This window comes from Bos mutus, chromosome 13 (assembly GCF_027580195.1).
Source record: "Bos mutus isolate GX-2022 chromosome 13, NWIPB_WYAK_1.1, whole genome shotgun sequence".
Taxonomy (NCBI): domain Eukaryota; kingdom Metazoa; phylum Chordata; class Mammalia; order Artiodactyla; family Bovidae; genus Bos; species Bos mutus.
Window position 1 is genome coordinate 79856121 of NC_091629.1, and position 25097 is coordinate 79881217.

The 25097-nt window shown below is 44.9% G+C and overlaps 1 protein-coding gene across 6 annotated transcripts in view; it reads right to left on the reverse strand.

The window, feature by feature from the left end:
* PLCB4 (phospholipase C beta 4) overlaps window positions 1-25097 on the reverse strand; it is a 483912-nt gene that overhangs the window by 381679 nt on the left and 77136 nt on the right. For all 6 annotated transcript variants that reach the window (XM_070381997.1, XM_070381991.1, XM_070381995.1 and 3 more), the window contains exon 2: window positions 18081-18192. The gene's annotated coding sequence lies outside the window, so the exon portion shown is untranslated. The remainder of the gene's footprint in view (window positions 1-18080; window positions 18193-25097) is intronic.

The following is a 25097-nucleotide window of genomic DNA, read 5'->3' on the forward strand; positions in this document are numbered from 1 at the left end:
ACCTTAAGTTTGTTAAGTAGTTCAACGTACTCTAGCAGCTCCTAAGCGAACAAAATAACGACAGAAAATGCCTTTCACTACAAGGCTCTTTGGGCTTCCCAGGTGGCTCAGTGGGTAAAGAATCTGCCTGCGATGCAGGAGACATGGTTCGATCCCTGGGTCTGGAAGATCCCCGGAGGAGGGCTTGGCAACCCACTCCACTATTCTCGCCTGGAGAATCCCACGGATAGAAGACCCCGGTGGGCTACCGTCCACAGGGTCGCAGAGTCAGATATGACTGAAATGACTGAGAACGCACATACAAAGCTCTTTACAAGGCAGTTGCCAAATCACCACACTGTTCAAGAACTGACATCTAAGTGGGGGAAAAGTTTCCATTGCAGTGAGTCCCTGGCATACAGAGAACGTTCAAAGATGCAGACACGCCCTGTATGTATGCCAGCTGCTGTGCTGTATTACCACACTCCACAAGGCACTGTACTGTAACACTTCACAGGCTTTCTTGAGTTTGTTTCTTATGTTTGTGTGAAAACTATTAGAAACCTGTTACAGTACTATATAGTCAATTGTGTTAAGCAGGTACCTAGGCTATGTTGGACTTACTTACAAATTGGACTTACAAACGCACTCTTGGAAAGAAATTCATTCTCACATAGGGGACTTGCTGCCTTTTCTAAGTAAATCAGGAGAATATACGTCATATTTGTGGAAGTAGTTCCATCATAAAAATATCAAGTCTATTTGATAATGATTAACTGGGGAGCATTTCCTGAACAAAACATGATTTATAGAGAACAAATTATTCCCCACCCATGTCAGCTAAATCATTGTTACCATAGCTCCTATTCTGGAAGGCTACATCTGCCTTCACAATTCTATCTGCTAAACAGCAGTAAGACAAAGTAAGAGCTGGAACACAAACTCTCTCCTCTCTTCTCAGAAGTCCTCTGCTGACTTTTCAGATGCGGCAGAAGTCCTTGGGGGTACGGAGGGGGCGGAGGAAAGAAACAAAACGTACCACCAAGGATCTCCATCAGCACCCGCTCCAACAGCACGGACACTAAAACAGCAAGCACATGGAGATCAGCCTAGCCCTGTGCAAGGACCACACGCAGACCCGTGAAGCATTCCACACTTGGCTCCCCCTAATGTTCACGGGAGAGGAGAAGAAGACTCCAGCCAGGGAAATGACTCCCCCATTGAGAGCCCTCCCTGCTTCAGGACACACCCCCACTTTTCTCCCCCTGCCCAAAAAAATCTCTGGTCACAGTGCTCAGTTACAACTCAGTGTTTCACCATTTACTTTGCCCTTGCAAAGACCTCGAACTTTAATTTTAAAAATTATTTTTATTGCACTCCCTCCAGAAAGAATGTGATTTGTTCATATACAAAGACTGTAAACACAATTTCAGTCCCTTCCACCTCCTCTCCTTCCCCCTCAAACACAGTTCCTTTGAGGTTACTAAAACCCAACGGCTGGAGACAACATCTAGGTTCCAGGTTAAGTTTGGCTTCTGCCTAGCTGTGCAGTTTTAGTCTGGTCAATTAACCTCTCTGGGCCTCTGTGTTTTCATTCCCAACATAATGCAACTGGAACTAGCTGATGCCCACAACCCCTTCAGTCCTGAAACAGTTCCACAGAAAGATAACAGAAGCCTGCTGGGAACCAGATGAGCACTCTCTCACTTGACCTGGCCCAGACAGCTATCTGTGAGATTGCTTATCAGAACTCGAAGTACAGTCTGTGGCCAGGCACAGCACACAGTCTGAGCTCAGTCCTCATTCCCAGTGACTGTGATCTTGCTCAGCAGTTGTCATGTTAGGTCCCAGGGTTCTGACTGCAGAGAGCCGGGTCTTGTCCCTCCCTGGAGCTACTCACTCTGCTCTTCTGGCCCAGCCAGTGTGACTTCCTTGACCAACAGGATATTAACAAACATGACACAAGCAAACGCTGGAAAGTACATGTGCTGTTGGGCTTGCTCCCACTCTGGCTGCTCTGCCATGGCCAGGAGAAAATGCTAGGTCTAGCGAGCTGCAGAATGAAGGCCACATACAGCAGAGACAAGGCTCCCAGTCTTCCTAACTAAGCAGTCCTAGATCATCCGACAGCCAGCTGAACTCCCAGCTGCTGCTGCTGCTAAGTCGCTTCAGTCGTGTCCGACTCTGTGCGACCCCATAGACGGCAGCCCAACAGGCTCCCCCGTCCCTGGGATTCTCCAGGCAAGAACACTGGAGTGGGTTGCCATCTCCTTCTCCAATGCATGAAAATGAAAAGTCAAAGTGAAGTCGCTCAGTCATGTCCGACTCTTAGCGACCCCATGGACTGCAGCCTACCAGGCTCCTCCGTCCATGGGATTTTCCAGGCAAGAGTACTGGAGTGGGGTGCCACTGCCTTCTCCGTGAACTCCCAGACGTATGAGCAAATCTAGCTAAGATCAGAAGACCTGACTGCCCAGCCCACAGCTGACCAGAGACATGTGAGCGAGATTAACTGAAATCAGCCAAGTCCAGATCAAGATCAGCTGAACCTCCCAAACTTGCAAGTTAAATACATTTTTATTATTGTATTCCACGGACATGTTGTAGGTGTTTGTTTGCAGCATTATTGTGGCAAAAGATAAGCAGCTCTCAACCAGACGACAGTGACTATTTCCAAAGTGAAGGTTCCGTAATAAAACACGTGCTGCAATCTTAAAGGTCACTGCAGACATGAATGCATTTAAGGCTCTAAGAAGTCCCACATACCAGTGAAAAACATCTATTTAACTTTGTCTCACTCATGTTTGTCTTAACCCATTTTACCAGAGACCCCACCAAATTCTCCCCAAGCCTTTCATCCCAAGTCTGGGTTGAGTCTCTATCCAATCTCCTTAAGCTTAAGCTATATATTTTATTGTCTCTTTCAAGACACTTAGTGGACCCTTCAGAAACAAAACAAAAATCTTACAAGTATTTTGAAATTATGAAAGTTTATATTGTTATAACCAAAGTCTAATTAGAAATCAAGGGAATGTTCTACAAATATTTGAAACCCATACATTTGTTGTTGTTTAGTCGCTCAGTCGTGTCTGACTCTTTGCGACCCCGTGGACTGCAGCCCACTAGGCTCCTCCCTCCGTGGGGTTTCCCAGGCAAGACCACTGCAGTGGGTTGTCACTTCCTCCTCCAGGGGATCTTCCTGACCCAGGGATCAAACCCGCATCTCCTGCATTGCAGGTGGATTCTTTACCACTGAGCCACCTGGAAAGTATCTGAAACCCATACACAGCCTCAGTCTAATTTCAGCTTTTTTCATTGATTAAAACTTGAAGAAGCCTAAGACTGACCTTGCCTTCCCTCCTTAACACTCTTGAGAGGGTCCCCACCGCAGTCCTCTCGTCACAGTTCAGACACTTGGTTCAGGGCCCTGATACTTTCTCCATCGCCTCTCCCACCATTCTTCCTCCCCTCCGTCTCCTCAAGAGCTTAGTATTACTCTCTGGTCTACACACTCTCCATGCTGAGCTACTTCCAATTCCATCAAATGGCCATGAGCTAACCTCTCCAGAGTTTGGTCCTATTTGATGTGACCTTGAATTATGTAGCTTTGAAATAATATGACATTAAAACAGTAATATGGTGTCACATTAATTTGAATCAATGTTAAATCTGCCCCAAATGTTAAAATTCTTCAAGAAATGACAGTTTCGAAGCAGGCTGAGCCAAGGGAACGCCCAACTGTTTATAGAGTGGCCACAGGGTGGCGCTATATTAGCTGATAAAAGGAAATAGCCACCATCTTTTGTCAGAATTATTCTTGAGTAAGAAGAGTTCTGATTTTGCAAGGACTTCAGAAACACAACTCTTCTTCTGGAAACTCTTCCTCACCTCGTAACCATACTCAAGACCAAACACATAGCGTTCATCCAGCTAAATTTCAATTCATCCTTCCTGCATCTCTTGAGATAGTACTTCTTCTCTGAAACTTTCCCCGAAACCCCTAAAAACAGGTGGTAAGATCTTCCCATGATTGAATTTACATGATTGTTAACATTTTTCCACTATAAATGCTTATCACTTGGTCTACTCTCCTTCATGGGAGAGATCCTGGTTCATAGCACATGATCAACGGACGTAAGTAGAGTTCATGTGTGGCTAGATGAATGGATGGATGGATGGATATATGGGTGGATGGGTGGATGTATGTATGCATGTATGGATTGATAAATGAATGGATGGACAGATGAGTCGATGGGTAGATGGATGACTGCATTGATGGGTTGATGGATGGAGAAATCAACAAGCAGGATGGGGCACTGAATAAAACATGAGTGATTGTTCTCTATTTTCTCTTCTTATCCCCTCCCCTGTTCAACCTCAATAAAAGATAATTACAAACACTAGGTAAACAGCAGAGGAAGAAAACAAGAACAAAAAGAACTTTGATGATCTTATAAGAATAAGAGAGATCACTATGAATTTAGAATTAAAACCCAGATTATTCAAGTTAGGGCACTTGTCAAAAATACAAAAGACAATCAGGAAAAAAAACAAAACAAACTTAGGACGCAGTGGTGTCCTTCTTTTCCTAATCAAAGAAACTCTGGTGGGAATATATCTTTTATTTTTTGGATATAAACGTTTTAACTCATTTAGTGAAAGTGAAGGACTCACTCCAAGAACTGTGCAATGTAAAGATGTGACCTTTTCAATGGAAAAAAAGAGATATAGGCAGGACTTTCTTTGGAGCTCCATGGAGTCAGATTTCCTGCTTCTCATCACAAAACTCTCCAGATAAACATTTTTGTTTCTCATTCACTCTCACCTTGGACATCAAGTTCACTTTCTGAGTTACCCCATGACTTGTCCTTTTCAATTAGGACAGAAATGAGCGCAAACACAGATAAGACTTTAAAAGCGAAAAAGGCTAGTCTCTGATGTTTCTTCTCACGTGCCTTTTGACCCCAGACCAAACACCCAATATACCTCTAGCACTTTTAGGTGGAGCTAGGAACACTGATTTAAACATCTGGTCAACTAACAGGCATTAGCCTCAGGGAATGTCACATTTAAACTTTCTTTTGACACTTTATAGACAGTGTATTGAAAACAAAGACCTACAGTGTTTTCACCAGCCAGAAAAACCCAAAACAATTTTCTGTGAATTGTTTTAACCCTCAGGTAAGCAAAGGCATAATCTGCTGCTGCTATTTTCCAAGTTCTTTCGTGCCATATTTCCCTAGGGTCTGAACTCTCTTAAAAATCCCTACCTAAAAATACAAATGAGAACCTGGCCCTTTAGTCGTATCATCAACAAACCACATCAATCTTGGTGTCAGGGAACATCATAGTTGGTTTCTCTCAAATCTCAAGCTTCAAGACATGGTAACAGCCAGCTTCTTGGAGCTGCTCAGTCCTTCAGAAGCTTGTTAAATTCATTTCTGCCTCCTACAGCCTATTTTCCTGCATGCATTCCTTCCAAAGACATCTGCATCTCCTGGGAACAGATGAAAGTGATACCAAATAAAACAAAAGCAAACTTTGGAGGGATCTCTCAAGTCAATGGTCCCAAATAGAGAGCAATTTCTGCACATGGTTCTTCCTTTCTCTTTTTAACGCCAACCGCCACCCCCACCCCCCACACCAGTCTCTCAAGGTTGTTTATTTTATTTATATAAAGCACCCATCAGGTAACCAAATCAAGATCCCTTCTGCGGAAGGAAGCCCGGGCAGCTGTTTCCCAGAGACCATGAACCATCTCTACTGTGACTCCCAGAGGCACAATTGAATTCACCCTGTGTTCCTTGCCAATGCTATTCCTTACTTGGCCATGAACAGATGCAGTCAGCCCCAGAAATTTCTGCACCCTGTATAGTATAATCTCCTAAAACATCAGCTGAGAGTTTAGGGGCCAAATATTAAAATAGCATCCAATTAATAATCACAGTAATAACGAAAGAATTGCCAAACCGCTATGTAAATTCTGAAGCCCAAGTGGAAGGTCAGCTAAATGAAGCGAAACTGTTCCTCCATACCCCATCCACGCACCACCTTTAAAGGTTCCATTTTGCAATGGAAATTTCTGGAACTAGATAAAGCGAGATAGCATTTTTACATTTTAGGTTCTATCCACTTATTCAACATTTACGGAGCACTGATATGAAGATAAAAATTACTGACAGTTGATCTCAAAGATGTCCCAATTGTTCTGGAAAAAGCAGCTTCTATCAGAATTTTGTTCATCTGCCTAACAAGTGATTACTGAGTCCCTTTGCTGTGGTGGCACTGAGGCTGTCACGGAGAGTGATACAGGAAGAAATCCCTGCTCCCCTGAACACCGCTCCGGAGAGGCAGACTGACAGCACACACGTAAGCAAACAGCCTGGGCGTTGGAAGGTACCAAAGCACGGCGGGAAAGGCTGAAGGAGGGCAGCGTCCTGGACCGGAAGTGCAGGGGCCACCACGTTCAAGAGGAGGGCAAAGGAAGGCCCAGCTAGTGAAGGCCTGGAGGAGGCAAGGGAACAAGTCCTATAGACACGGAGGAGAAAAGCGTTCCGAGCCAAGGGGAAACACGCGGAGGCCGCAGGGTCAGCATGCCCACGAGTGTGGGGAGCGGCAGCCGCAAGGGGGCGTCATGGCGTGAGCGCGGGAACCAGCCCCACGAGAGGCACCGGGCAGCCCACGGCCCCCGAAAGGCTTCGGCTCCTGCTCCGCGTGCAGCCGGAAGCCCCTGCAGGTCAGGAGCAGAGCCGCGGACCGGACAGAAAGGCTCACCTGGGCTGCCGTGTGGAGCGAGACTGCCGTCGGCTGAGGACGCAGGCGAGCCGGGCCAGACGGCCAGTGCCGACCCCAGGCTGAGGGGGCCAGGAGCGGACCAGAGGGAGAAAGCGACACACACTGGGAAACTGGGGGTGCTTTCTACAGCAACCAGTAACTCGCTGGTCGACTAGATGTCTGTATTTGAAGGTTTCACTATACAAGTTCCTTATTTTTTTAATTTACATATCTGGTACAATTCCACGTTTGTATTCTGTGGGTTTATTCAGTCGCCAGGGTTCTGCTGATGTGCTAATTTATATCCCCAGCCTTTATCTTTCAACTACACCCAGTTATCTGCCACTGCTGCCGGCACCTCATTTCTCCGGTCCATGCCACCTGAGCATCCATCCCCAACCCTGGTCCTGGAGATTGTGGAACTAAGTTTCCATTCACCCAGGCTCAGTATCCCTTTGTTTCTTCCTTGTCTTCTCCACTGGGAATCCAGACATGGAACTACCAGTTCTTCCTTTGAACTCGATTCTTCCGTAAGAGTGCAGTATTGTATTTTTTTAATTTTACTGAAGTATACTTGATTTACAATGTTTCAGGTATACCTCAAAGTGGTTCAGTTATACAGACGTGTGTGTGTGTGTGTGTGTGTGTGTATCTTCTTTAGATTCTTTTCCATTGTAGGTTATCACAAGATGTTGACTGCAGTTCCCTGTGCTGTGCAGTAGGTCTTTGTTGTTTATCTATTTTATACACAGCAGTGTGTATGTGCTAATCCCAAACTTCCAATTTATCCCTCAACCCCCCTTCCCCTTTGGTAACCACATATTTTCTATGCCTGAATCTGTTTCTGTTTTGTAAATTTGATTTGTATTATTATTTCAGATTTCACATAGGAGTGATATGACATGATATTTGTCTTTCTCTTTCTGACTTCCTTCACTTAGTATGATAATCTCTAGGTCCATCAATACTTCCGCAAATGACATGTCATTGTCTTATGGCTGAGCAATATCCCATTTTTTATATATATATAAAAGTATGTGTGTATAATGCATATACGTTATACATATTAACCATTTACATGTCCCACAGCTTCCTTATCCGTTCATCTGTTGATGGGCATTTAGCTGGCTTCCATGTCTTGGCTGTTGTGAACAGTGCTGCTGTGAGCATCAGGGTGCATGTATCTTCTTGAATTAGAGTTTCCTCCTTTCTGGATATTTGTCCAGGAGTGGGATTGCAGGGTTATATGGTAGCTCCATTGTTAGATTTTTAGGGAACCTCCGTACTGTTCTCCATAGTGGCTGCGCCAATTTACATTCCTACCGGCAGTGTGGGAGGTGAGCCCTGTTTTGTTCGCTTCCCTTCTTCTCTGTTTCTCCAGCCCCTCCGTACCACCCCACCGCTCTGATGCCAACACTACAGCCTCCCAGGCAGTCTCGCTGGCTGCAGACTCTCTCTCATCAAAACCCCTTGACAACTATCATCAAAATAATGTTCTGAAAGCACAGATTTTTTTATGTGACTTCCCCTGCTCACAAGCATTCAGTGCCTGTAACCTGGCCTCCTAGGATTCCCCGGTGGCTCAGATGGTAAAGAATCTGCAGGCAATGCAGGAGACCTGGGTTCAATTGTTGGGTGGGAAAGACCCCCTGGAGAAGGGAATGGCAACCCACTCCAGTATCTGGCCTGGAAAGTCCCATGCACAGAGGAGCCTTGCGGGCTATCATCCATGGGATTGCAGAGGATCAGACACGACTGAGCAACCATCACTCACTCACTCAACCTGGCCTTCGAGGGTCTCACCCAAAAGCTGGGGCCCCTCCACAGCCCTCTGTTCTCTAACTTCTTGTACCTAGGCACAGGCACTCACTGCCCTTGGAGAGTGACAGGGCCTTCCTGCTCCTTCTCTCACCCTTAACTTTCATACACGGCACTTTCCCAGCCTATAGTGCCCTCCCTTCTGTGCAAACTGTCCTAAATCTACTCAGCCGTGGAGACCAGCTCGCCATGCTCGCCCTATAAAGATATTCATAGCTACCCCAGCCCCTAATCAGGTCCTATCCAGCCCTCTTTATCGACCGCTTCATTATTAGGATCTAGCGGCACAGACACATACCATGTTTCTGTGGCAGGTGTAAACTTCAAGGTCATGGACCAACTTGTATTTGTTCTTACACCCTCCACTAAGACACAAATATTCAATACATATTTACTGAATTAAGTTATTTCAGTGAAATAAATTAACTGAAACAATATTACCCTCCATCTTAATCTCTGAAAGTGTGGAACTGAAAAACCCTAGAATTCATAGTATACAGAATCTTTGAGTAAAACAGAATCTCAGTTATTTCTTACTCTTTCTATTTCTCTTCTGCCATTTTGATTCTTCCACATTCACTTTGTTTTTAGATGGTGTGCGACAGAATTGGACAAAAAGTTACAGCTGTGGTTATCTCAAGATTATGCCCACAGGCACATCTCATCCCAAGCTGTAATCTAACTGATCTTTGACTTACAGTCAGACAAGACCCTGGCCTCATGGGAGAGTCAGCAGGAATGGGATGAGCTGTCCCGGCCCCACAGGCACCAAGTTTGCCCACTGAAACCTCTGTGTATGGAACTGGGGCCACAGGGGCTGGAAGCAAAAAAGAAAAAAGAAGCTGGCTTTTAATTAGGCACTTATTGTCTGTTTTTAGGCAGGAGTCCCTGCTACATTCCAGAAACTACCACACGGCCTCTACAGTATCTTCTTTGCTGCTGTTGTTGTCGCTTTCTTCTTGGTGGTGCGGGGTCTTCGCTGGGCACGGGCTTTCTGGTTGCAGACAGCAGCCGCTGCTCTTCACTGCAGTGCACAGGCCTCTCGTTGTGAGCACGGGCTCTAGGGCACGCAAGGCTCAGGAGTTGGGCACACAGGCTTCGTTGCCTCGCGTGTGGAATCTTCCCAGACCAGGGATTGAACCCGTTTCCCCTGCATCGCAGGCACATTCTTAACCACTGGACCGCCAGCGAAGTCCACCACTATGTTCCTAATGACAGGACTTCAGTGACTCCTCAACACCACAGTACGGCGGTGGCTTCCTGAGAAAGGATGTCCCTGTAGTACCCAAAGCAGGTTGCTCTTAACTTCTCTCGTCAAGACAAAGATCCTCTCCACTTACTCTTTACCTTTGCGAGGCAACTGCTTCTAACTTTCAAATCAGTCAAACCACAAATAACCGACAGCACCACAGCGGAGTCCCATGCAGCCACTCACCCTGAGGATCGAAAACACGGGCCTTTGCCTCTAAAGTCCATAGTGCGAGGCAGATGGTGATCAAGCAGCCACACAGGCCCCAGATGACAAACTCTGATCAGTGCGATGAAGGAAACACAGATGGAACAGGGATGAGATGCGGTCCAAGAGATTCCACGCTCCCCTGCAGAAGTGACACTTGGCTGAGGTCTGAAGGGTAAGTCAGAAGGTGACTTACCCTTGACAGGTGGGGAGAGAGGAGAGGCCTCCTGTCCGTGGACACGGAAGGACACAGGGCGGGAGGGAGAGCAGTGCACAGAAGTAACAAAAAACCAAAGCAAAGCAAGGCAAGGGTGACGCAAAAGATCAGAAGGCAGATCAAGCAGAGCTTTGCTGGGACGTGGAAAGGAAAGACCTCTCTAGCCTCGGCAGAATGGAGAGGATCTGCGAGTTCCTCCAAATCCCACTAATGCTCTCGGTTGCCACTGCCTACTCCTCCCACACTTCTCATGACATAATCCCCCTACCCTGGCCCTCAAACAGAATCCTCAGTAACACAAGACTTGGGCGTCTCAACCCACTGGTGAGTGGACAACCAGCAGCCAACGAGTGTCTCTTGGAAGCATCTGAACTTGGGAGCATTTGATGCTGACACAGAGGCCACAGACACAGAAGTAAAGTGAAGTGAAGTGAAGTGGAAGTCGCTCAGTCATATCCGACTCTTTGCGACCCCATGAACTATACAGTCCATGGTATTCTCCAGGCCAGAACACTGCAGTGGGTAGCCTTTCCCTTCTCCAGAGGATCTACCCAACCAGGGATCGAACCCAGGTCTCCTGTATTGCAGGAGGATTCTTTACCAGCTGAGCCACAAGGGGAGACAAGGCAGACACAGAGGCTACATCCAATTAGTATGGAACACTGAACTAAACTGTGTGTGAAGACTGGGGCCTGAGGGACATGTTGGTCATACTGAGTCACGTACGAAAAAGGAAAAAAAACTGTAAATTGTCACTCTTCCAAGTCTATTTCCCCTCTCCAGGCAGCTGGCCCTGGGAATGCTTTGACCAACAAAATGCAGTGGGGATGGTCATCCAGGATTTCTGAGCCCTAGCCTTCAAGCGCCTGGTAACTTTTGCTTTTGCATATTTGTAATGCCCACTCTTGTAATCAAGCCTCCAGGCTGAGAGAAGCCCAAGCCACAGGGACAAAACCTACATGAAAGAGCACTCAGGGGTCCACTGGCATCCCAGGGGGGACTCCCAGTCCACAGCCAGCACCAACCACCTGCCATGTGGGAGTGTCAGCCAGGGTCCCTGACTCATCTGAACCTGCAGAGAATCACAGCCCCAGCAGACAACCTGCAGAGAACCACAGCCCCAGCAACACCATTTGGAGCAGAAGTACCATCCCCAGCTGAGCCCAGTTAGCCTACAGACTTCTGAGGGATATTAAATGGTAGTGGTTGTTTTAAGCCAATAAGTTTTGAGGTAATTTGTTACAAAGCAAGAGATAACTAAGGCAGAAATAGAACAAGGTACCAAACAGGAGAAGGAAAGAATAAAGCAGAGATGCAGTCCCTGCAGGACAGGGGAGTTTAAGCTTAATCCTGGGCTTCTCCCCTCTAGTTCCATAACACTTGATCAGACTTTGTTCCTGTGTCTATAATTCACAAACTTCAATTTCCTGACAATAAAATGACCTTGACTATGAGCAGATTAAAAGCTTTCTGTTCACAAAGGCTTTTGCTCTAATATCCATGTGTTATACCATTTTGTTCACGCCTCTGCAGAAGAATTCTTGTTTATCAGTGTCCCATGTAGTAAGCAGCACTTGGAAATTCACTGTGTCTGAAAGTCTGATATTGATAAAACAGTTGTCACCAAGTCCCTACCTTAGGACATCAAGCTTACTGATCCTAAATTTTTAGGGACTAGAATAATTAGAAGGAAGAAGGCTCAACTGTCTCTTACAGTAAGGATGTCAGATATATTCTCCTCAATTTTTAGGGACTAGAATAATTAGAAGGAAGAAGGCTCAATTGTCTCTTACAGTAATGATGTCAGATATGTTCTCCTAAAGTTTTAGGGACTAGAATAATTAGAAGGAAGAAGGCTCAACTGTCTCTTACAGTAAGGATGTCAGATATATTCTCCCAGGTGATCATGAAATATGGATGCTAACATAATTCTTAGCAACTGAAAAGGCAATCCACCATATTTCCTTACTTTACATAATTCTAAACTGATACAAAGTAATTATATGGTGATAAATCTGGTGTAAATGCACACAAATCTGGGCAAAGTAACATACTGATAGAAGGTACCAGTGGGTTGCTCCCCTTCCTTTGGGATGCTCATGAATTAGAAATATGCATTGCTCAGTATTTAGAACACGTGCTCCATGAGGTCTAGCAATATTTCAATGTCCAAAGGTTCTTAAAGACATTGTTTCTGTTTTGTCTTCATTCCTAACGTTTAAAGTGTGTGTGCCTTCTGCATTATTTTAAGTGATAAGTTTTAGGGATCAGATTGCTGTTCTCTCCCTTGGCCTCAAGCACAGGCACTCCTTCAGAGGCAGCCAGCATTTTGACCAAATAATCATATGCCTCACTGATTCTCCAACCTACCAGGAAATTCCATACCTTCTTTCATACCATCCCCCCCTTTCTTTCCCTGGGAAACGACTATCCTTCAAGACTCAGCTCAATGTCACTTGTTCCATGAAGAAATATCTGACACTCACAAGCTTAACTACACCCTCATTTAGATATACATAATACCCTGTAGACACTTATAATACTTAAAATATTTATCATAATTATTTGTTTGAAGTCTATTTTCCCAACTATGTTGTAATTTCCTTGAAAGCAGTGATCAAATACTATTCATTACTGACTCCATGGTGCTTAGCTAAATGCCTGACTCACAGGGGGCCCTCTGTAAATAAGTACAAAATCAGTGCTTTCTGTTGCAACAGCACTTTATTCTAAGCAGCTTGAAATGCCTTTCACATCAGCTTTTTAAAAAATCTTCCAAAAACTGGATTATAACCCATTAGAGGGATGAGAAATATAAGAAATTAGGAGGAGTTGACTTACTTATCTAAAATTTAAATACATGAGAGAAATCTCTGAAATTTCCAGATAGGTAGATCCACTTCAGTCTTCTGTTTCTCTGAATTATCTATTATTCCACCTTACGGGGTCAAATACATTATAATTAACTGCATACATGATCATAATAAGGCAGAACTTCTAATTTTCAAGTCACAACTGAAACAGAGCTACCCATAGAGTAGACCAAAAAAAGAAAAGTTCACCAATTACAACCTAAGGCAGCCCTCCAAAACTGTCTTCTTTCATAAGCACCCCTTCTTTTGTTAACGTATCCCACATGCTGAGTGTCCTTAGGGCTAAGTACAATTTACACTTCATTATCTTGTATCTTCAGACCATCTCTAGCTGTTTCATCTCATTCAATTCCGTCTGGAGAGCAAACTCTTCAAACCAGTGTTTCAGCCAAGCCCAGCAGGAAGCAGATGGAACGCAGGCAGGAGACACTGAGGACACTGAATAAGGGATTATTTCCCGGGTGTGGTGGGGCTGGGGGAAACAATCAGGGAATGCGAAGGCCAGGGGCCAAGCGGCAGAGCCTCGGGGACGCAAGAAAGAGCTGCGGCTGCGGGAGGGGCGGCCCAACACTCTGGGGCTTCCAACAGGGTGACGGAGAAAACCACCAGCCTGATGGCAAGAAGAGACCCGGGGGACAGAGACTGACTTCACGGTTCTCTCCCATCGCCTCTACAGCCTCCTCATGTCCGAATCCATCCGGACACCAGAGGGCAAGGAAGTCCAGCAACACAGCATCTAATGCTCCGTCTGCACGCAGGAGCAAGTGGAGGGGGGCTGGCATTGAGGGGAACAGAGGCTGCCCGCTGCCGCCGGCGTCGCAGGGGCACCTACTGCCCAGCGCCGTCCTCCTCCTCCACGCCGCTGGGCACACGGAAGAACAGAGAAGAGCCGAGACCGGGCCCCTGTCAGAGCCGCGCTGCGCGTAGACCTCCGCTCACAGCCCAGTCCCCCCCGGGGCCTGCAGACGTGGCCCCTCCACAGGCGGCACCCCGCTCCCCCTTCTCCAGGCGCTCAGCTCCCACACGCACCCACGAGGCCTACCTCTAGGGCCGGAGGCTCTGCTCCTGAGCCTTCCATCACGTTCCTATGAGGAAGACCTTCAGGAAAGTCAGGGACACAGACCGCCCGCTTGTCACCCCTGCAGGGGGCCGCTGGGAACTTATGCTACACCCTCTGCAAAGACAGTGCCCCGCGGCAGGAGACCCTGCTGCCCCGGTGGGCTCTGCCCACGCCAGCTATCGCCCGTCTCCTCCGTGTCTCATGTGCCCCCCACTGGTGCCTCCTGGGACCGCCCGACAGGCGAGTGCACCCCATCCTCATCTCAGAGTAGCTTTGGGAGAAGACAGTGCACAACCCATGGCTCTGAAAACGGATTCGTCACGAAGAACATGTGAGAGTGTGGACGTGTGTGTGTGTGGCTGTGCGCGTGTGTGCGCGCGTGTGGTACCTGCCCTGCCAGCAATGACTCCACACCCAAGGAAAAATGTACTGTACTTCAAGTCAAACAATGGAACGTCTAAGTGTCTTGGCACTGAACTTGCCCTATGAACGTCAGCAAGTAACCTGCCCTTGCCCTGATTTCTTCATCGGTCCAATGAACTCAAATAAGAAGACATTTAAGTTTCTTATCCAGCTTTGAAGTTTGCTAAAAACTTTCAACAGTAAAAGGGACATAAGTCATGCAACCCAGCAGGGGACTGACACAAAATTCCACTCTTTTAGGTTGTTTTTTTAAACACGGGTAATTCAAAAAAAGCAAAAAGCACCTTTGTATCAGCATAAAGCAAATAACTTCATTTTTAAAATTTATTTTATTGAGGTGTAGTTGATTTACAATGTTGTGTTAATTTCTGACATACAGCTAAGTGATTCAGTTATACATATATACATCAAATTTTCTAGCTTTGTCAACATACATATAGTCAATTATTCTAAAACTCATAAATCTTGTATAAACATCTATGGACTGTCATCTTACTCCATTACAGGAAATACCAACTTTAAAAAAAAAAAATCAAGACTGGAAATTTGTTATAAAGTAATACCTCAAAGAAATGGAGGCCTGTTTTGAAGCTCTGGTGCTGCCAAAACTCCATCTGTGTCACTGAGCAAATCATTTCACTTCCTTACTTCCCACACCCTGCAGCAGCTCCGAGAGAGGCAAACCTGCTGCTGCTGCTGCTGCTACTAAGTCGCTTCAGTCGTGTCCAACTCTGTGTGACCCCAGAGATGGCCGCCTACTAGGCTCTTCTGTCCCTGGGATTCTCCAGGTAAGAACACTGGAGTGGGTTGCCATTGCCTTCTCCGAGAGGCAAACCTAGGGCATCCCATAAACAGTGATCAAGTGATGAATTAAAGAATGGCCCTCACCTTCGGTTTCATTAAACAGAAAAAAAAAAAAGGAATGGTAGGGTTGCACTATCTATATCATTTCAACGACCCCTTCCTACCTTAACATCTTGAAATGAAACAGAATATAATGATCTAAAATTTTGCAGTTCAAAATTATTCTATTCCATCCTACAGCAGGACTTACCTACTCAGTGGCAAAAGCCACCAGATCTCAAACTTCCATAAACTGATTATTAAGGGGGAAACACATGCAGTGCTAGGTATGCAGTGCCATGAATGTTTCAAACTCTCATATTTAAAATAATGGAAAAAAAATCATCCCAACCATAGGTCATGGGCAAGACGTCTGACAGGTGAACAAGACCTCAACTTACTAATATTTGGAAACACGACAAGCAAACAAAAAGCTTGGAAGGAGGGCGAAAGGGATCCGAGAAGGGCACAGAGGGAAGAAGATGGTAAGAAGGCATTCCAACGCTCTTTTGCTTCTCTTTCTTACCTAGCATATTCATAACAAATGCACCATCTGTAATGAACACCTGAGAGTACAATAAGCCTCTTAGAAGGACTATTTGGATCATGAAGGAGTCTTCCTAGTTTTTCTCTTAAGCACAAAGAACTCAGAATATTGTGGTTGCTGGAAACAGAAGGGGGAGGATGCAAACCCAGAGGAAAGCTCTAATTTTGTATCCTTGGGGCAGACTCTCTCAAAGATAGTTTCCTTCCAGTTTCCTCCAACATGAACGAGGAAATCATGCTTTCTATGATATTTCATCTGACTTTCAAGGTCAAGAGGGAAGAGGAAGGAAGAAAGTAAATTTATACAGTGGCACTTACTAAAAAGTTAGGTATTGACTTATAGCAATTATAAGTTTAAGCCAAGTTATAAATACTAATTTAGATCTGAGCACATGTTTAAAACCACTTGTATAAGAATATTAGAACATCTACACTCTCAATGGATATAATTTATATACTTGAATTTCAAAGAAAAATCAAGGAAAGCTTTTTACTGTGTTAATTACTGTTACAAAATGAAAACTTCCAAAGTTGGCCTCTGGGTGGTGGGACTCTAGGTGATGGCTCTTTGCTTTACACTTCTCAATACCTTCCATAATATGAATGAATAAGAGAGTGATTACTTTCCAAGGTATCTTCTTCAGGTATATCCTTCGTGAAAATAAAAATATTGCATGTATAACACTCAGTTGCAATGGTGGACGAAAGGATCCCACAACTTTAGTTCACACACACATACACATATACACGCACGCGTGCACACACACATGCCTACCCTTGCTCACTGTACTTCTAGTGGCATTACAGCATCATAGCATTATGAAATGAACAATGTCTTCTACGAACATTCACAGAATAATATCCCTTTGGACACATTTTTTAAAGTAGGGCATAATTTCTGTTATTGACTGCAATGCAACTAACCACGGCAAAACTCAGTGACTTAAGACAACAATAATTGATTGTTTCTTACAATTCCCTGGATTGGTTGGGCTCAGCTGAGCAGTTTTATTCAACATGGTGTAGGTGAGGTCACTCCATAGGCAACGTTCAGTTAGAAGGTGGATTGGGGCTGGAACACTCAAGATGGCCTCATCCTTCAGGGTTTCTCGCCACAGAGCCAATCACTTAAGAGTCCAGGGTAAGCTTTTCTACAGCACCAAGGAACATTCCAAGAGGACAAGACCTAATGTCCCAGTGTTCACCAAGCCAGTGCTTGTATCCTGTAATGTCCTGTTGACCAAAGCGAGCTGTGTGGTCAAGTCTAGAGCCAGTGAGGAGGGGAATGTATGGAGCCTGCGTGATGAGAAGCAGAGCTCACTGGAACCACCAAGGTATCGGCTGGAATAGGGTTCCCTTGCAGACCATGTCCTTTTGCCCCAACCATCTGAACATCAACAGATTTATTAAAAACCTACGATTGTCAACATGAAATAATCCATATCAAATTAAAACTGAAGCTACCACACATCTCCATGCCTTCCTTAAGCCAGTTCTTAGTACAGAAATAGAAATAATTCAACCTCATCATTTCATAATTAAAAAGGCATTTCAGAGAAAAATCCTGTTTTTTTTTTTCTCTAAAGGACAGAAATGCCAATGATGAAAGATTCCCTCACTAAAGATTAACACTGTTCTGATAAATCTGAAGATCTCATGATTAAAGTACATTCCCTAGGTGAAAACCAACTGATCCAAATCTACTGGCAATGCCCTTCTTTCCTCTTAGAGGCATGAATCTCCTTTGAAGAACTAGTTATAATCTTAACAAATTGTGCTTTTAGTTTTCATGCACAGAAGACTAAGAAAAATCACACATCAACTGCCATATGTAAAAATTATAATGTTCTTTAAAACTAGCAGAAGGGGACTTCAAGATTGTCAATACATACTCCTACATTATTTTGCTACTCTTGAACACATAGGTTTTGAAATGAATTCACCAGAAGGAAAAGGCATCCCCATCATGATTACCTTCTAGTAGAGAAGTTAAGCACAACCCCCAAAATGAGGGATGCCCAGGAAAATACTGGGTGTCACCTTAAATGGGTTTAGCTTGTGGGTGTGGGCCCTGCTTTCCAAATGACCTACCTTCAGATGTGACCACCGAGGAGGGTATTTTTGGTTCTAATCTCAGAGATGAAGGATTCCCAGACCAGGGTGAGTGAAGCCTGAATAGCGCTCCTCAGTGAATCTGATGAATCTGAAAAAACAGTGAATTTGAAAGATTATTTGGACCATTTGATAGTAAGAGAGGTCAAAAGATGAAAACCTATTTAATAAGAATTACAAATAAAAGTGATTTGCAGGCCATTTACAAATAGTTCTAATCATTTTTTTAGTGAATTTGGTATAAGAACAGCATCCAGAATTGTGCTCAATAAATATTTGTCAAATGAATAAAAGGGAAAATCTAACCAACAGGAAAATCTAGCCTAATGGTTCTCTGTATGTTCTTGATAAAACTGGTGGAAGAGAAGAGCTGTGGGGGAGGCAGGAAGCCAACGACCTGAGGTTTTCCATGAATGAAGTTATTCCTGCTATTTAAAAAAAAAATCTACCACGACTGATCTTTCCCCACATCTTTGTTTTATGAGGAAGAAAACAGAGATCCAGAGTCATAAAATAACTAAATCAAGATCAGATACACAGAATGGCAGCGTCACAACTAGACCTCAGGTCCAGAAAGAAATACTGGCGTAAACAGTCCATCCCCAGGACTGCGAAGGCACCTGCTCACTAAAATTCACGTGTAACTGCAAAAATAACACAGGCAGTATGGGAAGCCCCTGAAGGTCCAGTGGTAGGCCTCCACACTTCACTGCAGGGGCAGGGGTGCAACCCCTGGTCAAGGAGTTAAGACGCTGCACACTACTCAGAGAGACAAACAACCAAACAAAAATATACAGGGAGCACTTCAGTGGTTCTCGGTGGACATGTGCAGAGAGGCAAAGAGTCTGAGCCCCTAAGGCACATGACTCCACTTAAGGTCAAGCAAGGCTCTGCTCTGCCTTCTTGATTCAGCTCTCGGACCATAAACAAGCATTCCTCCCAGTCTATTTACTGCCATCGTTTCACAGTTTTGTGCTTCTCACTGGTGACCTCACTGCTTAAAACGGCCCCTGAGTGTTGTGCTGACGTGCTGCCTAGCGTCCCTGAGCTTAGGGACGCTGATGCATTAGACGAGCTTCACTCAGGCGTGAGTCGCAGTGCTGTGAGCCGTGAGTTCAGGGTCCTGAATCAACAACACATATTAAGTAAGAGGTTTTCTTTAACAATGTTATATTAATATACTGATCAGCTGATCAGTGTGACGGGAGGCGCACGGGACCCTATCCCTGCACGTCCAGTGGTAGCCATGGCTCAGGGGTCACTAAGTGCATGAGACCAGCTGTGTGGCCTACACCCCCACAGCTGCCGTTACTGAGCGCCTTGAGCAATTGCCACGAGCAATGCTGAACCAGACACCAGTGCAGTCAATACCGCAGATAGAAGCCCCTCCCGCACCTCCCCAAGCACCTGGGTTCTTCGCATAGCAAATGATAAGAGCTTTACGAATTAAATGGAAATTTTAACATTTTTCACTTATTTGGAAATTGAGTATTATGAAGATTATCACATCATTTGATAGCCAAAGAATCAGCTAAAGAACATCCTAGAAGTCCAAGGATTGGTAACCTGAGTTCCATGGATCACCAATACATGGTCCAAAGGTGCAATCCGAGGTTCCATAAATTTGGATGGGAAAAATTATTACATAATTATTTTCACTAGCCTCTAACTGAAGTATGACATTTCCTCTAATCACAAATATAAATCACAAACCACACTGGTATTAACAGCACCTGTGAGTTGGTTTTCAATGTAAATTCCAGGTATTTTTTACTGCAGATAATGCAAAATGTCATTTGTGCTCATCAATAATTTGAACTTATAGTAGCTATGAATGTGTTAATAAGATGTACATATATTATCATACCCCAAATTTATTTACTATTTTTATATCTTCCTTTCAATGAAACAGTTTCTTTTGTAGTTCTGTGTATTTTATATGAGGCATTTAAAAACTTGAAGGGGTTCCTAGAAGCTTCACCAAACTCCCAAAGGGGTGCCTAAGAACCCCCAAACCACTTCTCTTATCTCATAGATAAAGAAACATGACCTAGAGAAGGAAAGTGTCTTTTAAGGTCCCACTATTGGTTAGAAGCAACCCCAGGCCTGAAGCCTCACAATACCCACCGTGGAGCTCTCTGTGCTAGGATGAGCTGCTTAGCTATTCAATCAGAAGCATAAAAACTGGGCCACTTTATCCCCCAACGCACGGCCAATGGATAAGTGAGTCCTAAGGTTAAATAATACCAATATTAAAAAAAGGGGAAGCACGCGTCCTGAGGAGAAAACGGTGAGGGTTTCACAATGCATCCATGAGTCCCTCACGGCCTGTCCGAAACTCAGAGCCCACTTTTGGGGAATCGCGGGTGCCTAGTCCCCCACAGTGGGGAGTCACTGTGCTGAAGAGCCGGGGTCTCGGGAGGCGCCAGGTGTCCATCTGTATATTGATGCAGGATCTCATCTCCATTCATCACCTCCATCATCCCACAAGCATCCTCGATGCCAGCCACAATAGACTGCCGTACACCAAGCGTGCTGAGCTCTCTCCTGCGTTCTAACACAGTTCTGCCTATGATGGCCCCTGCATCCTCTCCCTGGCAAACCCCTTCTCATCCTCTGATACCCAGTTACATGTCATCTTCTATTTTCACTAGGTAATCATGCTTGTCTCAATACTAGACTATGAGCCTTGTGAAGACGGATGGAGGAAGAAAACTGGGAGAGCTAACTGGCAGGTCAAGCATCTGTGGTCCACAAATAATCGAGATCAGGGTAACCAGGTGAATACTGGTCACTTAATGTGCACCACACACTGTTCTAAGCAATTTACAGAGATCACCTCATCTGAGCTTCCAAACAGCTGGCAGGTAAAATGGTGACCCTAATTTCACAGATGAGGAAACTGAGGCACAGTGAGATTAAATACTCTGCCCAAGGCCACAAAGACAGGAAGGGATAAAGCCAGGACCGAAAAAGAGGCGCTCTGATCCAGGAGCTACAGGTGCCAGAAACTGCCAACTGCACTCAGCCCTTCCTTCAATAGATGCGGAAGTTCCGGGCCACCAAGGTAAGATTAGAATTCAGAGCTCAACTGCTGGGAGAGTGTCTGATTCTAGCTTTGCTTAAATTTTTTTTTTTTTGGGGGGGGGAGTTGGGGGGGGATGTGGACCATTTTGAGTTTTTATTGAATTTGTTACAATGTTGTCTCTGTTTTATGTTTTTTGTCTTCTGGGGAGTGAGGTATGTGGGATCTTAGTTCCTTGACCGGGATCAGCAGGGACCAAACACGCAACCCCTGCACTGTAAGGCGAAGTCTTAACCACTGCACCACCAAGGGAGTCCCTGTTTAGGTCTTAATTTGGAAGAAGAGAGGTCAGAATAGGTGGGAGGGCTGACAGGCAGAAAGGAAAGAAGATCCATAGATCACTTAGTTGATTGCTTGATACATCAAATGATTGGTCAACAGATGGATAGAAAGATTAATATAGACAAAAAGAATTGCTCATTCCTAGGTATCTCCAGTGCACAGCTGATAGCAGATAACCAGTTATTGCTCTTTGAGCCATGAAAAAATGTCAAAACATGCTATTAATACTGCCCGAGTGTTCTCTAATTTAATGTAATTTTACAGGATGCTGTTCTGTGCCGGCCCAGAGGCCCACAGTGAAGACAAGAGGCTTAGAGTGGGTGAGCTGCCCTGCCAGGAAACCCTCAGAGAGGAGCTGACTTTATTTTTTCAGTCTCAATTAGTCCTCCTATATTTTGATGGGCATAATGAATATAATGCTCTGTGTTAACACAGAGAAACTAGTTCGCTTTACTCGGGCTTTATGTTAATTTCTTGCTGACAAGACCACAACCTGAATTTATCTCACTAAGAAAAAGAAGATTTCTTTCCAAATAGCTGTCACTGTGTCAAGTCATCACAGAAGATGTCAAATTTCCAACATGTAAGATCAGGTAAGTTTGCTCCTGACCTAGGGAACTGTGCTGTCGTGTGAAAACATCGCTCATGGGTTTCCTGGGAAAACAAGCCAAACAGAACATATCTGCTGGGAGACTCTTTCAATGACTTTAAGGGGAAACACTTGCAGTGACAATGCCATCTACTTTCTGTAGCTGAAACTACTTTCTACTTTGAAAGTTATTTGTGTTCTAGAAACTGGCTAGACAACACGTCAATTCAAGTAATTTATCTTTTAAGCTCAAAAAAAGGAGGATTCAAGCAGATGTTCTGAAGTATGCGTGCGTCTTCCTCCCACCAAACCCACACAGATGCTTAAGGATTAATTGTCAATTTGAGGTGGGGGCTAGGTAGCTGCAGTCTTCAAAAAGGTGCAGTTTCCCTCTGCTATCCCAAGTATTGGTCTCACTCTCTGTAGTTTTAAGGTAGCTGCCTAAATAAGATTGGCCTATAAATGCTCTAATGCGGTACAACATTAATAAGGCCCAAGTCAAAGCAAGCTCACAGCTCACTAGACACTGGAATCCCCAACGAAGAAGCAGGGCTCGGAATGACTCACACTCCTGGCTGCACTTTGTCATTTTGAGCAGCAATTCTAGTACCAGAAACTTAATCTGTTTCCAAGCTTGTTGCTAAATACATAATTTTATATTAAAAATACAATACACAGAGAATGTCCAAATGAGCCAAAAACAATAAACTAGATACAACCAAGAAGAGCCCCAGAGGCTAAACATGGTCTATATATAGAAAACAACTATCTCAACCGACAAGAAATCTACTTGCATGTAGAACTGTTTTCCTTTCTTTGGATCTACTTCTATGTATGGTAATTAACAGAATATCTTGTTGAGATTGTAAGGAGGCTAACACAGAGCTTTGGAGATATATTTTATGTTTAACATGTTATAGCAACAAGGTTCAAATGTGGTGTGAACAGGTTTAATTTTCCTCTTGAACATCAGGCCAGATGGGGTAAGAAACTAGCAGCACACAGCTCAGAATCCACCTCAAATCCCTGAATCTCAGCGTTGCCTCCGGCAACAGAGCATCACGAGGTGTACACAGGGTCTCTCCCCAGTGTCCTTTAATTTGGGTTTCCTCTAAGGCACACCCTACATCAAGGATTTGATAAGAATTATTTACTGGGGGGGCTTCTGTGGTGCCTCCGTGATCAAGAATCTGCCTGCAATGCGGGAGATGTGGGTTCGATCCCTGGGTCAGGAAGATCCCCTAGAGAAGAAAATGGCAACCCACTCCAGTACTATTGCCTGGAGAATTACACAGACAGAGGAGCCTGGCAGGCTACAGTCCAAAAAGTCGGACATGACTTAGCCACTAACCAATAACAATTTCCTGGGGAAGTAGTCCCAGGAAGCAAGAGTAGGAGAGTGCGAGACTGAGCCAAGGAAGGAGGCCAGTGCAGGACGGAACATCGACAAGTCAGCGAGGCAGACACCTGGGGATCCAACACCACCAGGGAACGCCAGGAGACGATGGGGACACACCTCTGCAGTTTTTCCACCCGAGAGGCAAGGGAGTGAGAGCACGTGCATACAGACCCCTACTTCCAGTGGGAGGGTGGGGGGCACTGACTTTACAGCCCATACATGGGCAGAGCACATGGCCAGACAAAGCTCTCACTCAAGTGGGAAGACAGATGCAGGCGCTGCAAGGTGGGCAAAAAAAAAAAAAGGTAGCGCTAAAGCAGGACTCAAAGAGCTATCTGCTCATCTATGTTCATAGCACACACTCCCAACAGCCAACCAAGTGTCTGTCCATGGATGAACAGACAAATAAGATGCAGTCCCCACAAAAAATAGAATAATATTCAGCCTTAAAAAAGAGGGAAATCCTATCAAATGCTTCAGCATGGGTGAACCTTGAGGATATCATGGTAAGTAAAACAAGCCAGTCACAAACGAACAAATATAATATGATTCCATTTATACGAGGCCCCTAGAGTAGTCCATTTCATAGACAGAAAACAGAACGGTTGTGGCCAGGGGACTGACAGGATGGAGACATTAGAACTTAGTTTAATGGGTACAGTTTTAGTTTCGCAAAAACAAAAAGTTCTGGAGGTGAATGATGGGGATGGTTGCACAACAGTGGGAATATAGTTAATGCCACTGAACTGTACATGTAAAATGGTTAAAGGGTGACTCTTTTACCAGAAATGTTTTTTAAAGGTAAACCTAACGTGTTTACTCTAAGAAGAAGAAGAAGAAAGTCGCTCAGTCGTGTCCGACTCTTTGAGACCCCATGGACTGTAGCCTACCAGGCTCTTCCGTCTATGGGATTTTCCAGGCAAGAATACTGGAATGGGTCGCCACTTCCTTCTCCAGGGGATCTTCCCGACCCAGGGATTGAACCCCGGTATCCCGCATTGTAGGCAGATGCTTTACTCTAAAAATCCCCTCAAAGACCTACCCTCAAAGATCTTCAAAGAGACCAGATGAAGCAAAAGTTACCTAAGGACAACCATCAACGGAGATTTGGGGAAGGGGATGTCTAGTTAAAAAATGAATTTATTCACTTTTTTTCTAATTATAGAATTAATATATGATCTCTGATGTGCTTCCCTGGTGGCTCAGATGATAAAGAAACTGCCTGCAATGCAGGAGACCTGGGTTCGATCCCTGGGTTGGGAAGATGCCCTAGAGGAGGGCATGGTAACCCACTCCAGTATTCTTGCCTGGAGAATCCCATGGACAGAGGAGCCTGGAGGGCTACAGTCCATGGGGTCACAGAGAGTCGGACACAACTGAGCGACTAAGCACATGCACACATGATCTCTCAGGAAAACTTAGAAGATACAAGAAAAGAAGAAGAAAATCTAGATCATCTATAATCTCATTGCAGGGGTGACTCTGGGGATGGCAGCATAGAAAAAGAAGTACAGGAAGAATATGTCAGGAGAGGGGGCAGCCCCCAGCCACAGCCGCTAGCAGCTGGTGTGGCCAGCAGAGCTGGGCTGCTGGCCCGCTGGCCCACACTGTCCCCACAGGCTAACAGCAGACTTGGAGCCA